A 17,486-nucleotide genomic window follows, 5' to 3' on the forward strand; every position below is an offset into this window, starting at 1 on the left:
CACAGAACATCTGAGGAAAGGAAATGGGCAGTGCTTGGGAACATCTGTTTGCAGTACTTTCTCTGTCAAGAGTGTTAGGATGTAAGATGAGCCCATCAATGCCCTCTATCTCTCTCTGAATATAAATTCCTCATCTGTGGCTGATGAATATTCATGTTGTGTTTGTGTGGTCTGACAGCTGACATGACAGCTGAACCGATCGCTGCTCGCGTTGACCTGTATTCCAGTTTAACTCTCAAACACCTGGAATGCGCCCGAATCGCGTTAGATTTTAACCACTTTTACCATTATTTTATGCTTTAACTATTGAAAAATAGCAGATATACAAGCTCACAGCTCGTAGAACTGCTATTTTTGAAAAATCGTGAAAACGTGTGCAAGTCTTTGAATATCTTTGACCCGATCTTTGACCCGACTTCTAAATCCTTCTTCTAAATCATGCTGTTCTCAAACTTTCTCATGTCAAGGACCCCCAAAATTACAGGTATTTGGCCACGGACCCCCATCTCAAAATATGTTGTTCCAGGGACCACCCAGAAGCAAATATTTGAGTTACAAATGTTTGCTTTTAAATAGATATATTCAAAGACTTGCAAAAACAAATCATGATTTTTCAAAAATAGCAGATCTACAAGCTCGCAGCGCGGCACTCAGTGCCGCGCTGTGAGCTTGTATATCTGCTATTTTTCACTGGTTAAAGCATTCAATAATTCTAGGCCTAAATTGGTTAATGTTGGCACAGTCCCCAAGCCAGGAGTGAAACTTCAAGATAAGAGTCCCCCGAATACTTCAAAACATCTCCAGGTCAGTACCCTGTCTGCACTATTATTTATTCATCCAGCGAACATAAGACACTAGACAGTAAACAGATAATTGGATATGAAAATGGCTCACAAAACAAATACAGTATGCCATGTATGCTTAAAATATTGGTCACATTTGTTGACCCCCCTAAACGCAAAACAAGTGTAGTCCTAATTGTTTCAAAGCAAAATGAAACTGCCTGCGAGTGTCAGTACGACATCAAAACTACAGCACTGATATACAATTTTCAAGGTGAGTGGTAGACTGTATGACAGATAGGCTTGTGGGAGTAGGCTTTCCTCTCGGCGCAAACGCACCTTGAGGTTAGGAAGCCAGCGGAATGTGACAAGTCTCATACGCACAACCCTCAGCGAAACACACACGTACTCGCGCGCATGAACATGCACACACAGACAGAATTTGCTTTCATTACACTTTTAACTAGAAGCAGTGCTCTTCCGAGCACAGGTCTCCACCAGGCTGTGCGTCCTGGTGGTGCTACTGTATAATAGGCCAATGTAAAAAGGGTGGCATATGTTCTTCACCTTAGATCTTTCATGGCAATCGGACGCTGCATGCATGATTTCAAGCATTGTGTTCCAAAAATGTGTTTTGCTAAAGTCTACCTGCTGGTGGCGCTATAACAGGACAATGTTAAAAAGGTAGCATTTGTTCCTTGACCTAGTGGGAATATGTGTGGCAAATGTCACGGTAATCGCAAGCTGCGTTGATGATTTGAGGCATTTTGTTCAAAAACGGAGCAATCCTGCAAACTTTGGAAGCTAATATTAGCCAATCAGGATGGAATATGAAATATCAGACGGATCGGACTTGATCACATGACTATAGAGATACTGTGTACCGATTTGCATGATTTTTGGATAAAATCTCAAGGAGTAATATCCAAAAATGTGTTTTACATAAGTCGGCCCCAAAGGTGGCGCTATAAAAGGCTGATGTGAAAAATGCAGGGCAAAGGTTTATCCTTAGCCTCTAGGGAGTGCGCTTACAAAGTTTGAAACTGATCGGTGGAGTTATAGGTAAAACCACAAATCGGGCTGTTATAGCGCCACCATGAGGCTGATTAAAAAAAATTAAGTGGCATTTCTTCCTCGGCCTAGTGGGAACGTGTGTGCGCGATTTCATGATAATTGCACTTTGCGTTTGTGATTTGAGGCATTTTGTTCAAAACGGCTCAATCCCACAAACTTTGGAAGCCAATCTTAGCCAATCAGGATGGAATATGCAAAATCGGACAGATCCGTGTCGATCACATGACTGTCGAGATATTGCCTACCGATTTGTAGGATTTTTGGACAAAATCTGTAAGAGTAGTGCACAGAAATGTGTTTAGCAAACATCGGCCACTAGTTGGCGCTAGAAAAGGCCCATTTGAAAAAATTAGGGCAGAGGTTCTAGATTGGCATCCAGGGAATGTGTGTGCTCACTTTGGCAGCGACCGGGCCAACGGCGACTGAGATTTGGCGCTCACAAACTGCGAGGACGCACGGACGGACGCACGGACGGACGGACGGACGCACGGACGCACGGACGGAGAGGAAAACATACTCTCCCCCATGCCTTCGGCTGGTGGAGACAATTATATCTGGGTGTCATTTAAATGTTTAATTTAATTGAATTCCCGTTAGAGTCAAGTTGTAGGCTCCTTGGCGTCTCTCTCTCTCTCTCTCTCTCGCTTAGATTTCATTCCAATTCTTGAAGTGATACGTTTATAGAAGCTAGCCTCTCCCTTTTTTATTTCTCTCTCTCTCTCTCTCTTGACCAAGGCTAAAACCACCGCTCATGCATGCATATGTGAAGGAAAGCCGTCAAGGATGACAGGGACTGGCACTTAGTTTCCATCCATCTTAGCCTTGCATTGCATACCGAGACCGCTCTGCTCCCCGTGTGAAATGGCCTCCGGGTTAAGAGGAAGCGGAGGGAAAGGCGACAGAGAGGGAGGTGTGATGAGAACATGACATTATCCCCACAGGGGTGTCGCACCAAATGCTGGGCCCTGGGTACAAAGATTCACTGTGGGGCCCCTGTGCTTTAACTATTGAAAAATAGCAGATATACAAGCTCACAGCGCGGCACCGAGTGCCGCGCTGCGAGCTTGTAGATCTGCTATTTTTCAAAAATCATGAAAATCGTTCTAAGGTTTTTTTTTTGAAAAACCTATGTTTCGATGTCAGTGGAGCTCAAACCTTTTCATGTATTGGCCATGGACCCCCATCTCAAAATAGTGAGTTCTAGGGACCCCCCAGAAGCAAAATTTGAGTTACAAATGTTCCTTTAAAAAATACATAATATTCAAAGATTTGCACACACTTTAAAAAAAATAGCAGATCTACAAGCTCGCAGCGCGGCACTCGGTGCCGCGCTGTGAGCTTGTATATCTGCTATTTTTCAATAGCTAAAGTATAAAATAATTAAGGCCCCTCCACCACCTTGGGCCCTAGTAACTCAGTCCCACTTTCCCCCCCTTGTGACACCCCTGATTATCCCCCTCTTCCTCCCTCTCTCTCTTTCCCTCTCTCTCTCTCTCTCCCCAGGCTCTAACAGGATGGCTCTCACAATCACACTCCAGCGCGTGCCGAGGAGAGAGAGGTAAGGAAGGAAAAAATGAAGACGAATGGGGAAATTGGGAAAGACAAGAGAGTGACAGGGTAAAAGTGGAGGAGATGGCCAAGCGTAAGAGAGGAGAGTGAGAGAGAAAGGGTGGGGCGGGAAAAGAGAGAGAGAGAGAGAGTCACTGAGAAACAACTGGGAAAGAGATGGACGGACATTGAGAATGAGAGAAAGTGTGTGTGTGTGTGTGTGTGCGTGCGAGAGAGAGAGAGAGAGAGAGAGAGAGAGAGAGAGAGAGAGAGAGAGAGAGAGAGAGAGAGAGAGAGAGAGAGAGAGAGAGAGAGAGAGAGAGAGAGAGAGAGAGAGAGAGACACACCACAGACGGCTCCTCTGAATTCAACTTCATTCCCTGGCTGTCGCGGCTCTTCTTGCTGATTTCCTGTAAGCTCTCATCACTGCTCCGAGAGCTCAGATACTTCAATTCAAGTCTCTATATTCATAACTGGTTGACTTTGACCGAGCTGTCATCACCGCCGCGATGGGAAAAAAAACGTCACGGCGACGACTCCAGCTGTAACGTAATTTACATTTTCTCCTCCAAGTGAAACGTCATCCCAGCCTAAAAATGTCATCTTTTGGGTGGATGCTATTGCAAAAGTCTCAAATCTATCCACCTCTTTCCGCGGGAGTTTACTGGAGATTATTTGGACGACACTTCCGGTTTAACAGCAGACATACAAGCTCACGTCGCGTCGCAGATGCAGCCGTTGTGAGCTTGTAGATCACACTGGGCTGCGGCGCCGGAAGCTCCGTCCAATTTCTGCGCAATGCACGATGGGATGTTGGAAACTTGTGGATAGTGAAGATTAGTCACACAAAAAATCACACCTAATGTGAAGTGAGCAGTGCTATTAACTCATTCCCTGCCAGGCCCGATAGTCCCGAGATTATTCCAATGTCTTTCCCCGCCAGGCCCGATAGTCCCGAGAATTAAAAAAAAAAAAAAAATTCAAAAATTTTTTTTTTCAAAAAAAAATTTTGACCCCCAAAAATGGAGTAGGCATGATAGCAATCGCGAAATTGCATGTTTAACCCCCATACAACCCCCATACAACTCAGGTAGCAGACCTCCAAGCTCACAACAGTGTAAAACATAATGGCTGCTATCTCATGAATGCCTGAACGGATTTCCATTCGGATTTTTTTGTTTGAAAGCTGTGAGCAATGTGGACACACGTGGTGCATTATCTAGGCATGGGTGTGCATGATCCGTGCACACCCAATTACATGGAAGTCTATGGAGACGAATGGCAGGTGGGAGTACGGAGGTATGTTAAAATGGCGGTCAATGTGTTAAGTTAATTTCATCAGGCGTCCCGCTAGCCAATCGCGGTATGTCCTGCAAGCTTGTCCAACGGGACCCTGGGCGTACAACAAACTTTGAGCCGTTTGTGCCAAGATGTGGGCCTACAGAGCCCCCTAGTGGCCACTGGAGGGGAAAAAAATATATAACGCTAATTCGTGGCCACAAATTACTATTTCGTGGGCATGAATTAGTATTTCGTGGCCACGAATTACTATTTCGTGGGCATTAATTATCTAGGCCGCGCTTCAGTTTAATTAACTCATTGAGTGCCAATCCCGAACTAGTTCGGCTTTATTAGCGTATCGTAGTGTGCCGATCCCGAACAAGTTCGGCTTTTAAAAAAAAAAAAAAAAAAAAAAAAAAAAAAATTTTTTTTTTTTTTTGAAAAAAATTTTTTTGAATTTTTTTTTTTTTTTTTTTTGGACCCCATCAAATCTGGTGAACATGATTTCAATCGCGATTTTGCATGTTCCACCCCCATACAACCCCATCTAACATACAGGGCAGCCATTTTTGTTTACATTACATGTAAAACATAATGGCGATTATCTCAAGAATGCCTGAACGGATTTCCAATCGGATTTTTTTGTTTGAAAGCTGTGAACAAACTGCACAAATCCACTCCAATGCAATCCAGGATTGCATTGGATTTTTTAGAGCTCATTCTTCTCTGTTTTTTTCCCATGCATGAGGTGTGCAAGGTTTAATCATGGCTAAGTTGACGAAAATAAGGCTTCTAAAATGCTTGGTAGCCAATAGCTAACTTCAAGCTAACTTCATCCTCTTCCTGTACATGCACAAAGGAAAGTGTCCTTTCCTTTGTAAAAAAAGTCATGGCTCCAGGGCTTGGGCATGCATTACCAGCATATCTCTATTATTCTCTGGTCACTGGGCGCCCTCTAGTGGTGATAGGCTGGCACTCAATGAGTTAAGCCCCGGACATTTGGACACTAGTGTGCATGGGTATCTTCAGTATATACCGTACTCAGACACAGAGACACAAAACAACAAAGTTGTTCAGAAATCAGAAGAAGTAGTTCAGATCTCAAAGTGAGAGTGATTATTATTGAGAAGAATTTATCTGCAGAAGACAGACTTACATTTGTAATGGAAAACCCTGCCTGGCTCCCCCTTGTCCTTAACAGCAGGGGTTTTCAAAGTGGGTGACGGGGCACCCCGGGGTGCCGCGACGGCAGTCCAGGGGTGCCGCGAGACCATTTGATCTGATAGTATTTGGAATTTATTTGGACACTTGAAAAAATATTTAGTATAGTTTTAAACTTGAAGTACAAAGTTATTTTTAGTCAGCTCCTACCAAAATGGCTATTATCTCAACGTTTTCCTCGCAACATAATCACTAAAATATCGTCACTGTCGGGCAGAAACCTCGTATCTCCCAAGTTTCAAATGTGTACGTCTTTTGGTAATGCAAGGCCTTGCTTCATCATACAAGACTGTCGCACAAAACTAGTGAAAACAGCCGATCTACAAGCACACAACGCCTCGCGATGCGAGGCGTTGTGTGCTTGTAGATCTGCTGTTTTCACTAGTTTTGTACATTTTATAGATGATAAATACAAAACGAACGGTTTTGGACATACAAGGTTCCACCCGACAACAACGATATGCTATAAATATAAGGTGCTGGGAGTGAAAAGTATAATGTAGGGGTGCCTCGGATTAAAAAAAAATATTGCCCTGAGACAAAAAAGTTTGGGAACCCCTGCTTTACAGCACACCTTTAAATAATGATTCCACGCACTATAGTCATCACATTCCTGACAACACACCTACAGTAAGTCAAGGCCTTCTGTATTTATACAGTATATATATGAGACCACAATTCTATCTATAACTTGCTTTGACATCAGTATCAGTATTGACAAGAACGCATGGCAGCTAGATTTTGGTTGCCGTGGTAACAGGTCATGAGACAAGATGTCTAGAACACCTTTTTTTCCAAAATAACTACACAGTGACACCGCAGAGACACACGTTATTAAATGATAGCATTCTTCTTATGCATTCTTATTCATAACGTCCACGACACTAGTTGATGATGTTGTCAAGAGAGATGAAATCCTGAAAACTGTCCCACTAAAAGTGAACTGTCCAAGGAGCTTGTGACACAAGTCCAGGGGTGCCGCAGAATACTTGTATTTGGAATTCATCAATATCTCTCGAGTTTATCCACTTAGATTTAGTAAAACGGACGAGAGTTGCACTGCCCCTTGGTGCGTTCTTTTTCCAGGTACACTAAATCTCTTCACTTCCCCCCTAGAATAGGGATGATGGGGTTCAAGTGGTTAAACGTCAAGTATAAAGTTCATTTCTAATCTTTCCTAATGGAAGCGGATATTCTCTCAAGTTTTCCCCGTTGACATACTGAATCTTTGGGGGAAAGATTGACATATTTCCGTACCATGACATGAATGTAAAGTGCTGGTATCAATGTGATTCAGGAGTGCCGTGGATGAAAAGGTTATTTACAGGGGTGCCCTGAGCCATACAAATTTGAGAACCTCTGATGACACATTGATGACATCAGGGAACTCCATATATGGGCATAAAAGGGATTCTGTTAGTGTGACATCACAGTGAAACCAGAGCGTGATGTCAGAGCGACAAACCCATAGAACCACAGTGTCAGGCGTGACAGAGATAGATACATACATACATACATACATACAGACAGACAGACAGACAAGCTGTGACCGTTCACATACTAAACTTGAGACCTACGGTCGCAATAAAAACACACAAAATGATAAGATGGGACCAAACTCACTGGGTGCTTACAGAGAGTCTCTCATTCACCATAAGCGAGAGAGACGGTCCCACAGTCCCAACTCTCTTGTCTAACTTCGAAAGACAAGTTCTCACGCTGGCAAATCCAGACTGTGCCGTCCTAGAGGCGCACAGGCCTTAGGCGGACATCTTTTATTCAACATAAACATAATGGCATTTGTTGTCTCACATTACAGCATTAGGATTCATTTTTCCACTGTTACTGGCCCCAGATGGAACTATACCAACACAGGACCGGGTCTGGCTCTATGAAGAACACTGTTTCTCAAAGTGGGGTCCGGGGACCCCCAGGGGTCCTTGATCCCCGGGGCTCCCCCAGAATTAGTGTCGAAGTGTCCTTGAGCAAGACACTGAACCCCTAATTTCTCCCGATGAGCAGATTGGTGCCTTGCACGGTTTCCTCCGCCATCGGTGTATGAATGTGAATGAATGGGTGAATGTAATTAATGCACAATCATTGTAAAGCGCCTTGGATAAAGGCGCTATTAATGCACCATTTACACAGACACACATACACACCCCTGTGTGACTTCTTTAAAGGAGCTATCCATGCATCTATTCATTAAAAAAAAGCATACATACTGTCCAATCCTTATCTCTTCATGACCGAGGCGGTCTTATTGATCTGTGATCTGCTGCTTTAAACAGTCCCCCAGCAGCTGATCAATGACTCACGTGAACACGCATCAGACCACACATCCAAGGACCCCCCGACACCCCCACCCACCCCGCACTGACACAGCAGGCAGCACAGGGTGGAGGAATGGAGAGATGGAGAGTGTGTGTGTGTGTGTGTGTGTGTGTGTGTGTATTAGGGATGGGACGATATACACATTTCAGATCACTATTATTGTGACCAAATAAATCGTGATTTACGATATTATCACCATAATCAAAATACCCAACATCCATTACCGGATATGAAGCTTGGCAAATAAAATGTGAATTGATCAGTGCATGACAGAGTCAGTGCATGACAGAGTCCCATCCCTTGTGTGTGTGTGTGAGAGAGAGAGAGAGAGAGAGAGAGAGAGAGAGAGAGAGAGAGAGAGAGAGAGAGAGAGACAGACAGACAGAGAGAGACAGAGAGAGAGAGAGAGAGTTGTGGAGACAGATAGGGAGGTGTCAAAGGAATAGAATGTGACATAGAGAGGGAGAACTGAGGGCAGAAGGAGCCTTGAAGAACTGAGACGGCAGTGTCTCAGGAGGTAGACTAGAGCAAGGGTTCTCAACCTGTGGGTCGAGACCCCCAGGGGGGGTCCCCACAATGTTTTGGGGGGTCCCCAGATGATTAACTTAATGTGCAACATTGTTTTCTCACTCAACAGTAAACAAACCAACATAAAGTTGAAGTGTATCAGCACATTTCTAAAGTGACAATTTTAAGGACTTTTTAATACCTCTAAAATGACAAATTAAACATTGGCCAAATTGTCAAATATTAGAGGCAGAAATTGTGAAAATAGCCGATCTCATGCTCGTTGTGACCATGTAGATCTGCTATTTTCACAATAGCACCATACAAAATGTAATGCCTTAGTGCTCGTCAGGGTGGGGGGTCCCCAGTTAAAATATGATTATTTTGGGGGTCGCGGCCTGAAAAGGTTGAGGACCACTGGACTAGAGCAACAGCTGGGGGATGGGAAGGTGGCTCCCGGTTCGAGCTCAGGCTCCCTGCGCTGAGTAAGTGTCGAATGACAATTACTGAACCCCTAACTGCTCCCAGTGCACAGGTTGGTGCCTTGCATCGTTGCCTCTGCTGCCGGTGTGTGTGTGTGTGTGTGTGTGTGTGTGTTAATATGCAAGCACTGTGGATAAAGGTGATACATAAATGCACCATTTGCCATTCTCTTATTTAACATTTAGGATGGAAGGGAGAGTGAAAGGAGAAAGAAGCAGGAGAGAGACAATGAGAAAAGCAGAGACACGAGGGTATCTGTACTGTAGATAATATAGACAGCCAGACAGAGATAAATAGAATGAAAAAGACAGAAAGAGAAACTGATGTAAGCCAGAGACTGATAGTGAAGAGGGAGAAAGACAATGACGGAGAACGACAGAACGGACTGAAAGAGAGAAAACTAATGGGAGAGGCTGAGAACGGACCAGACAAGACAGTGAGTGGAGTGACAGAGAGACAAAGACGGAAGGGTTGAAACAAAGATAGAGAGGAATGAAGATAAAAGACAGAAACTAATGAGAAGGTAGACAGAGACAATGACAGATGGAGAGAGAGAGAGAATACAACAGCTTCGACAGAGACAGAGGGAAATACACGCAGAGTGAAAATAGTTCAAAGCAAAATGCAAACAAAGATAATAGAGAGGAATTCAATAAATAAAACTAGACTGCACTCTGTCCAGATGCCAACTTGCGACTTGTGCACTTGTGGCTATGTACTGTATGGCCTACTTGTGCGCCATGCAGAGCGCGCCTTGTTATAAACAGCGTGGTTTAGAGGAGAGTAAGGCGTCACGCTTTGATCTCGCCGCAGACCGAAAGTGGCGTCGCATGGAGCCTGTTCTCATTCTTAGCGAGCCTCTGCTGCTCTTCAGCCCCGTCCGCCCCCATTATAACCGAGGCATTTTCTCTCGCTGGTAAGTAGACTAAATCACGTCTTTTCCCCCCTTGGAGAGACCAGTGAATGCGTTAAAAGGGGGAAAAATACGTGATTTAGTGACTGGGGCTGAAGAGCACCAAAGGCTCGCTAAGTATGAGAACAGGCTCCAGTAAGCTAGGCTAAGCTAGCTTTCCAGGCTTACAATGGGAGTCGACGTTAAGTGTCATAACTCTCTCTTTCTAGGGGTCTGGTTATAAAGAGGTTGCACTTGTTGATTGTGACGTCACCAAGAATGCTGGTCCCTCATTGGCTGTTGATGGTGATGTCACCAATAATGCTGGTCCCTGATTGGCTACGGATGTAAACACAGACCAACACGCCAGCAGAGCGTGCAAGCTCTGCTGGCGCAAGTAACAAGCATGAATACACTGACGCCCATGTCGCACGTGCCTAGATTCAACATTTTCTAGTAAATATATGCAATTAAATAACATTTTGACTGCTAACCGGAGGACACTGGGACTTTGATTAAGCCACATTTTAAATGGTGTGTGGTGATAGGAGATGTATGAGCTGAAATGTGTTGCATTATCACGCATTGTGAGCTTGTTGTAGATCTGCTATTTCGTTAACAGAGATTAACAGGCAGTGGGTGTGTTGGTCATCAACGCTTTACTCCACAGGGTTCAGCTGAGAGCCGTGTTGATAATAACTCGCAAGACAGATCGTGGATTAAGCTTCAATACGAGCATTACAAGCAGTGTGCAATGATTTATAGCACCCAAGAAACATCCTGGTGATCAATAATCATGTAATTTCTTGTACAGAGATGGTGATAAATGGTGGCCATTATTGGAAAATTATGATGAGTCATTTACGCCCACGCCCCCCCCCCACCCACCCAAACACACATGTTGAGTATGAACACACACAAAAACAGGTCTATGGTACTAACAGAGAAGAACTGTTTAAGATACAACAGCAGTGATGTTGCTAGGTTTTCAATGTAATGGGTAAGGCGACCCACAGGTGGTTCATTCAAATGGGTCCCAGAATTATTTTATGGGTCCTGCGACGACACACGCATTATGTATCGACGGTGAAAACATCACAAAAGACTGATTTAAACAAATGGTGGCAAATAGCTACTTGTATGTAGTTAATAAAGGACAGAAGCATGGATTTACAAAATGTTCTCAATCATCTCATCAATAATGCCATAACGCACAGCTGTGGAGACTCCACCACATGCAGCTCAGCTGGTGCAGTGAAATGAATGATAACAGAAAGGATAGAGTTGTATGCATCCCCGGGATGCAGTGATGCTTAGTTTAATGCGTCCTTTAAAAAGAAATATGCGTCAGGAACTCCGGATGCAGAGCTAGTAGCATCACTGCAACAGTCTATGTCCATGTTGGATATAAGGGATATTGGTCACAGAAAGGCATGAAATACTGGAACATTTCTTTTTTGAGCAGTGCTAACTGCATCTCATCTGGCTTTGTCTGACCAAGATACCACCGAGCAAGGCACCAGTAGAGCCCGGCAGTGGCCAACAGTAAGTAAGACACTGCAGTTGTTTCCGAGCAGCTCCTGTGTATGACCAGTCTGAACGGAGCAGACCGCACACACATCCTCGTGTTACAAGGGCCTTCATCAAAATCAGGCCAGCGTGAGGGAGTGTCTATGAGGGCAGAGGAACGAGACCAAGGCTGCTTGTATTGAAACGGGGCTATATGGAGCAAAGGCAGCTGGTCTCGTCACACACAGTGAGACCGTGTCACAGGAGCGAGAGTGGATTACAGCAGAAAGCTGTTCCAGGCCACAGGGAGAGGCGAGCACAGACGCGTCATTTGGATAACCTGAGAAGAAGACAATATCCGGAGGGCAAACAACCACCGCTGCGGCCCAGGGTTCTGGCTCTGTTAGTTACAGCCAACAGCATACTAATCCAGCATGGCTGCTTCACAGGCCCTGGCTCGGACCCGGAGCGGGAGGGGAACAGTGCCCATTGGGCCAATGACGGGGACATTGTCACCAAACAAGCTATGATCAGGATATTTTGTGAGCACTTGATTTTGCGCGACTACAGCCAGACTAGATTTAGGTAATATCTCTCATGAATAAATAGCTCGCTACGTGTCGTGAGCTTGTAGATCTGCCATTTTAGCCTATAATGGCATGTCCAACAACAAGTACACCAGGTTGGAAGTGGTTGACGGCGGATTTATAACCTTGAAACACTCATCGATCAATCGCCCGAAAGTCCGGACAGAATCTTCACTTGTACTACAAATACGGACAGATCTGTATAGATATAGTCTTGTTAAAAACTCCCAGGATATCGCCAGGGGTGAAGTTCCCTCACGTCGGCTGATGGCGAAGTCTTTATCCGTTTTCAGGGTACGAGAACTCATTCGATGCATCACGAAAAAACAAAAAAGCCATTTGAGACAAAAACCTGTCTTTGGAATCGTGCTCTACCACCAGCAGCCCCTTCAGAAGAGACCCCGGGCCATTGCTCACGGGTCCTCTTTGGTTCTCACCAACATCTCATTTGGCGAGACAGAGGAAGCAGCTGGCTTAAATTTGGAATCCATTATTCACTGAGCCCACAAAGAAGTAAGCAATTTACCCCGAGTGAGAGGACATTATGCTCTCATAATGTCCGCAGTGATGGTGTTATCGGACGAGGCGCAGCCGAGTCCGATAACACCATCACTCAGGACATTATGAGAGCATAATGTCCGACCCCGAGTGGTAAATAGCTTTTCTACCACTTTTTCCCGTATACATGAAAGAAAACACATAGTTGTAACTTGCAAGGATCTTAAGTTACAATCATTATTGCCTATAAAACTTCCGCGAGACAGCAGATAGTTCCACAAACAACATCTTCTACTCACCAACAGATGGCGCCAACTCCATACTAATCCATGCGTCTAGCTTACAGCTAAGCTAACGTCAGTTAGAAGTACCGTTCCGGCCGTAAATAGAGGCTGTTCGCTTCCAGAAAGGCATAGGTTCAGAGAAAAGGGGCTTTAAAGTTGGCGGATTGCATTGGATCCAAATAAATCGGCGACTATAGCATGCACGTTAGTAAACATAGGACCGTTGCCACCGTCATTTGTTGGTTGGGGGAAAGGACCTCCTGAAGTCCCCGGATGTACACTGAGGCGCATTGATCTCGGACACACAACTTTGCGGCAGTTGTCCTCTGATAACCTCCGGAATTTAGCCAATCAGAATCCAGTATTTGAACACGTGACTCGAAAAAGTGGTAGAAGTTTAGTTTATTCCTGCCCTGTTCCACTAGACCTGCCAACACCACCAACAACACAGCCCAGGAGGAGAGGTGATGTAAGGAGAAAAAGAGAGAGAGAGAGGAGGGGGTTAGGAGGAAAGAGGAGAAGTACCGGGAGCAAGGGAGAGACAAGAAGGAGATCAAAAGAGAGGAGGGAGAATGTGAAGTCAGAGCGATGTAGAGCAAGGGTCTTCCGGGATCCCTAGGGGTCCTCAGAGTTACTACAGGGGGGCCTCCAAATCTTTGAGTGATAGATATATTAACCACTTGAACCCTAGTATCCATATTCTGAGAACTTAAGCCAAAAATAGCAGATCTACAAGCTCACGATCGGCTATTTTTGGCAAAGAGCTTTGTTGTAGAGGGGGGAAAAGAGCAGACTAATTACAGAGTGAAAGGTCAAGTTCATTAAGTATTGACGGTTCAAGTGTTTAAATATCTGAAAACACAAATTTACATGAATCCAAAATACACTGATGATTGTGCTGTCAAACGATGAAAACTATATGGAATCTACAAAAAGGTTGTGGGGGTCCCTGCTTCATCTCTCTCTCAACTAAGGGGTCCTTGGCCTGAAAACGTTGAAGACCCCTGGGTTAGGAGGAGGAGAGAAGGAAGGTACCGGGAGCAAGGGAGAGACAAGAATGAGATCAAAGGAGAGGAGGGAGAATGAGAAGTCAGAGCGATGTAGAGATAAGAGAGAGAGAAGGGTCGGTGGAGGGGAGGTAAAAGCACGGGCGTCACAATGGGGGGGAAAGTGGGTCTGAGTTACTAGGGCCCAAGGTGGAGGGGCCTTAATTATTTCATAATTGAGCTATTGAAAAATAGCAGATATACAAGCTCACAGCGCGGCACCGAGTGCCGCGCTGCGAGCTTGTAGATCTGCTATTTTTGAAAGGTCGTGAAAATGGGTGCAAATCTTTGAATATATGTATTTCTAAGCGAACATTTTGCTTCTGGGTGGTCCTTGGAACTAAATATTTTTTTAAGATGGGGGTCCGTGGCCAAATACATATCATTTTGGGGGTCCTGCATGAAAAAGCACCACTGACATAGAAACATAGGTTTTTCAAAAAAAAAATATATTTGAAATATTCAAAGACGTGCACAAAGTTTCACGATTTTTCAAAAATTGCAGATCTACAAGCTCACAGAGCTTGTATATCTGCTATTTTTTCAATAGTTATAGCACAAAATAACACGTAATAATGCGTTCCCAGTCAAAATGGGGTAAACCCCCTCCCCCTATGAAGAACATCCATGGGGGGCCCCGCAGTGAATCCTTGTACCCAGGGCCCAGAATTTGGTGCGACACCCCTGGGTAAAAGAGCCAGGTAGTGAAGGATTCCGTGCTTGATCAGCTGGAGAGAAGAAAGCTGGGCTCCCCGGGTCCCCAGGGAGGCTCCGGGAGAGAGCATTACATTACAGCCTATCCACGTACCTCCTCCTCCTCCTCCTCCTCCTCCTCTCATTACACACAGCAGGACGAGGAGTGGGAAGGAGGAGTCGAGTCAAATGAGGTTGAGGAACGGGAGGGGTGAGGTGTTGATCCTCGTTATCTATTATTAATCACACACACGCACCTCTGCTCCTTCTGTACCAATGAGGAGAGAGGACTGTATGGATGCTGAATACCGATCAGTCATCGCTTAGTTGAGACAGGTAAAAAAAGAGAATACGTGGTGCCAAGAAGGTGAGGGAGATGGAGAGACAGAACAAACATATCGTCACTGTCCGGCAAAAACCATGTATCTCCAAGTTTCAAATGTGTATGTTTTTTTCCCGTAAATTAAAGCCCTGCTTCATCATACAAAAGTGTCACACAAAAGTAGTGAAAATAGCCGATCTACAAGTACATCGCGAGGCGTTGTGTGCTTGCCTTGTAGATCGGCTATTTTCACTACTTTAACTCGTTTTTTAAAATAGTAAAAAAAGGAATGGTTTTGGACATACAAGGTTTCCACCCGACAGCGACGATATATGGATTGGGAGGAAGAGAAAGTTTAAGCTCAGGTGAAAGGAGAAGGGAGAGAGAGAGAGAGAGAGAGAGAGAGAGAGAGAGAGAGAGAGAGAGAGAGAGAGAGCAGGGGCATCAATTGGGTATGGCAGGGGTATGCAGCTGCCATACCCTGGGTCCAGGGGGGAAAATAAAAGTTACTTTTAAATATGAATCCATGAATGTCTCTTTGTCTATCTGTGCTGGTTATTATGTTGTTAAATTACAGTAAAATAACTACAAATGCAAAACTTTAACAAGGTATTATAATTATATTCTCCACACTTTTATTCTCCCCATCTTGACAAAATGGTATATTTCCCAGGTTCTGCAGGTCAGCTGCACAGGTGCAATGCATTATTGTTAATTGTGGCACGTTTACTAACAAGTTTATCTGCACTTGAACAACCGTTCCAGGCTGCCATATCCAGCCCAAGAAACCGTAGAAACGAGGGGAAAAAATGTAATGTACTTAAAATATATGTATCATGCCTGTTGCTAAGGTATGGCAACATGACTGGTGTCTTGCATACGCGCGAAGGCGCGCATGCAAGACACCAGTCATGTTGCCATACCTTAGCTTTTTCTGAACTGACGCCACTGAGAGAGACAGACGGGGAGAGAGAGAGAGAGAGGGGAACAGAGAGAGAAACAGAAGAAGAGAATGAGTGAGAGGGAAGACGACCGAGCCAGGCATACATATTATGGCACTGAGCCAAGCGCAGACCCCTGCAGCAGCCACCCCTGCCGGGAGCCCCAGGAGACCCCTTAGGAAAGCCAGACAACAATGTTTGTGTGCATTTCTGTATGTGTGTATCTTCCGGACAATAAATAAATTGTGTGTGAGCCGGTATACAGTATGTGCGAGTGAGTGTGAGTTTGTGTTTACATGCTTTTTTTTTGTAGTGTAGTCTTTGGGTATTGCAAGGGTGTTTACTGTTTATGCATGCATGCATGGATGCGTGTGCATTTACACACGTGTGTGTGTGTGTGTGTGTGTGTGTGTGTGTGTGTGTGTGTGTGTGTGTGTGTGTGTGTGTGTGTGTGTGCGTGTGTGTGTGAAGAATCTCTGCAGGCCATCTCAAGAGAATAGCAAGCTGAGATATGTCCCTGTCACTCAACACCGCAGGGGGTCATCAGGAGGTCGCGTTTACAAGGCACATATATGCGCGCAATAAAGACAGCATGTGTGCATAATAATGCAATGCAAAAAAAAAAGAGAAAAAAAGCTGAGAAAGCCTTGCATTTGAATGAATAGTGTGTGTTGATTGCGGGTATCCGAGAGTGTAGAAAAATAATAATTTATGATTGGAGAGTGGGCGCTAAAATGGATAACATAGTGACAGTCAACGGTTTATTCACTGTTCTAAATCAGTGCTCATATAGTTAATTACTAATGCCTATACTGTAGTATACTTGGCTGACCGGGGATCGGCCAGGCGTCTATAGCAGGGGTTTTCAAAGTGGGTGACGGGCACCCTGGGGTGCCGCGACGGCAGTCCAAGGGTGCCACGAGATAATTTGATAATATTTGGAATTGTGGACACTTTTAAACTTGAAGTGCAAGCTTTTTTTCAGTCAGTTCTAACCAACGTTCTCTATCTCAATGTTTTCCTCACAACATAATCACTGTCGGGCAGAAACCTCGTATCTCCAAGTTTCAAATGTGTACATCTTTTGGTAATGCAAAGCCCTGCTTCATCATACAAGACTGTCACACAAAACTAGAGAAAACAGCCGATCTACAAGCACACAACGCCTTGCGATGCGAGGCGTTGTGTGCTTGTAGATCTGCTGTTTTCACTAGTTTAGTACATTTTATAGATGATAAATACAAAACGAGACGATATGCTATAAATATAAGGTGCTGGGAGTGAAAATTATAATGTAGGGGTGCCTCGGATTAAAAACATTTTCATGGGGTGCCCTGAGACAAAAAGGTTTGGGAACCGATTGGTCTATAGACCAATTTCCTGAGCCCCCTGTAGAGGGCACCTCCCGCCATAACTGCGGTGCAAAACGTCCCACAGTGCTGTTACGCTAGATGGGAGGAGACAGCTGAACTCTTCACTTGCTT

The 17,486-nt window shown here is 44.6% G+C and overlaps 1 protein-coding gene across 1 annotated transcript in view; it reads right to left on the bottom strand.

The window, feature by feature from the left end:
* The window catches only part of atrn (attractin), a gene marked incomplete at its 5' end in the record, with an annotated part of 253,285 nt that overhangs the window by 75,912 nt on the left and 159,887 nt on the right, over positions 1–17,486 (bottom strand).

The sequence above is a fragment of the Nannobrachium achirus genome (genome assembly GCF_963921795.1).
Source record: "Nannobrachium achirus genome assembly, chromosome: 20".
Lineage (NCBI taxonomy): Eukaryota > Metazoa > Chordata > Actinopteri > Myctophiformes > Myctophidae > Nannobrachium > Nannobrachium achirus.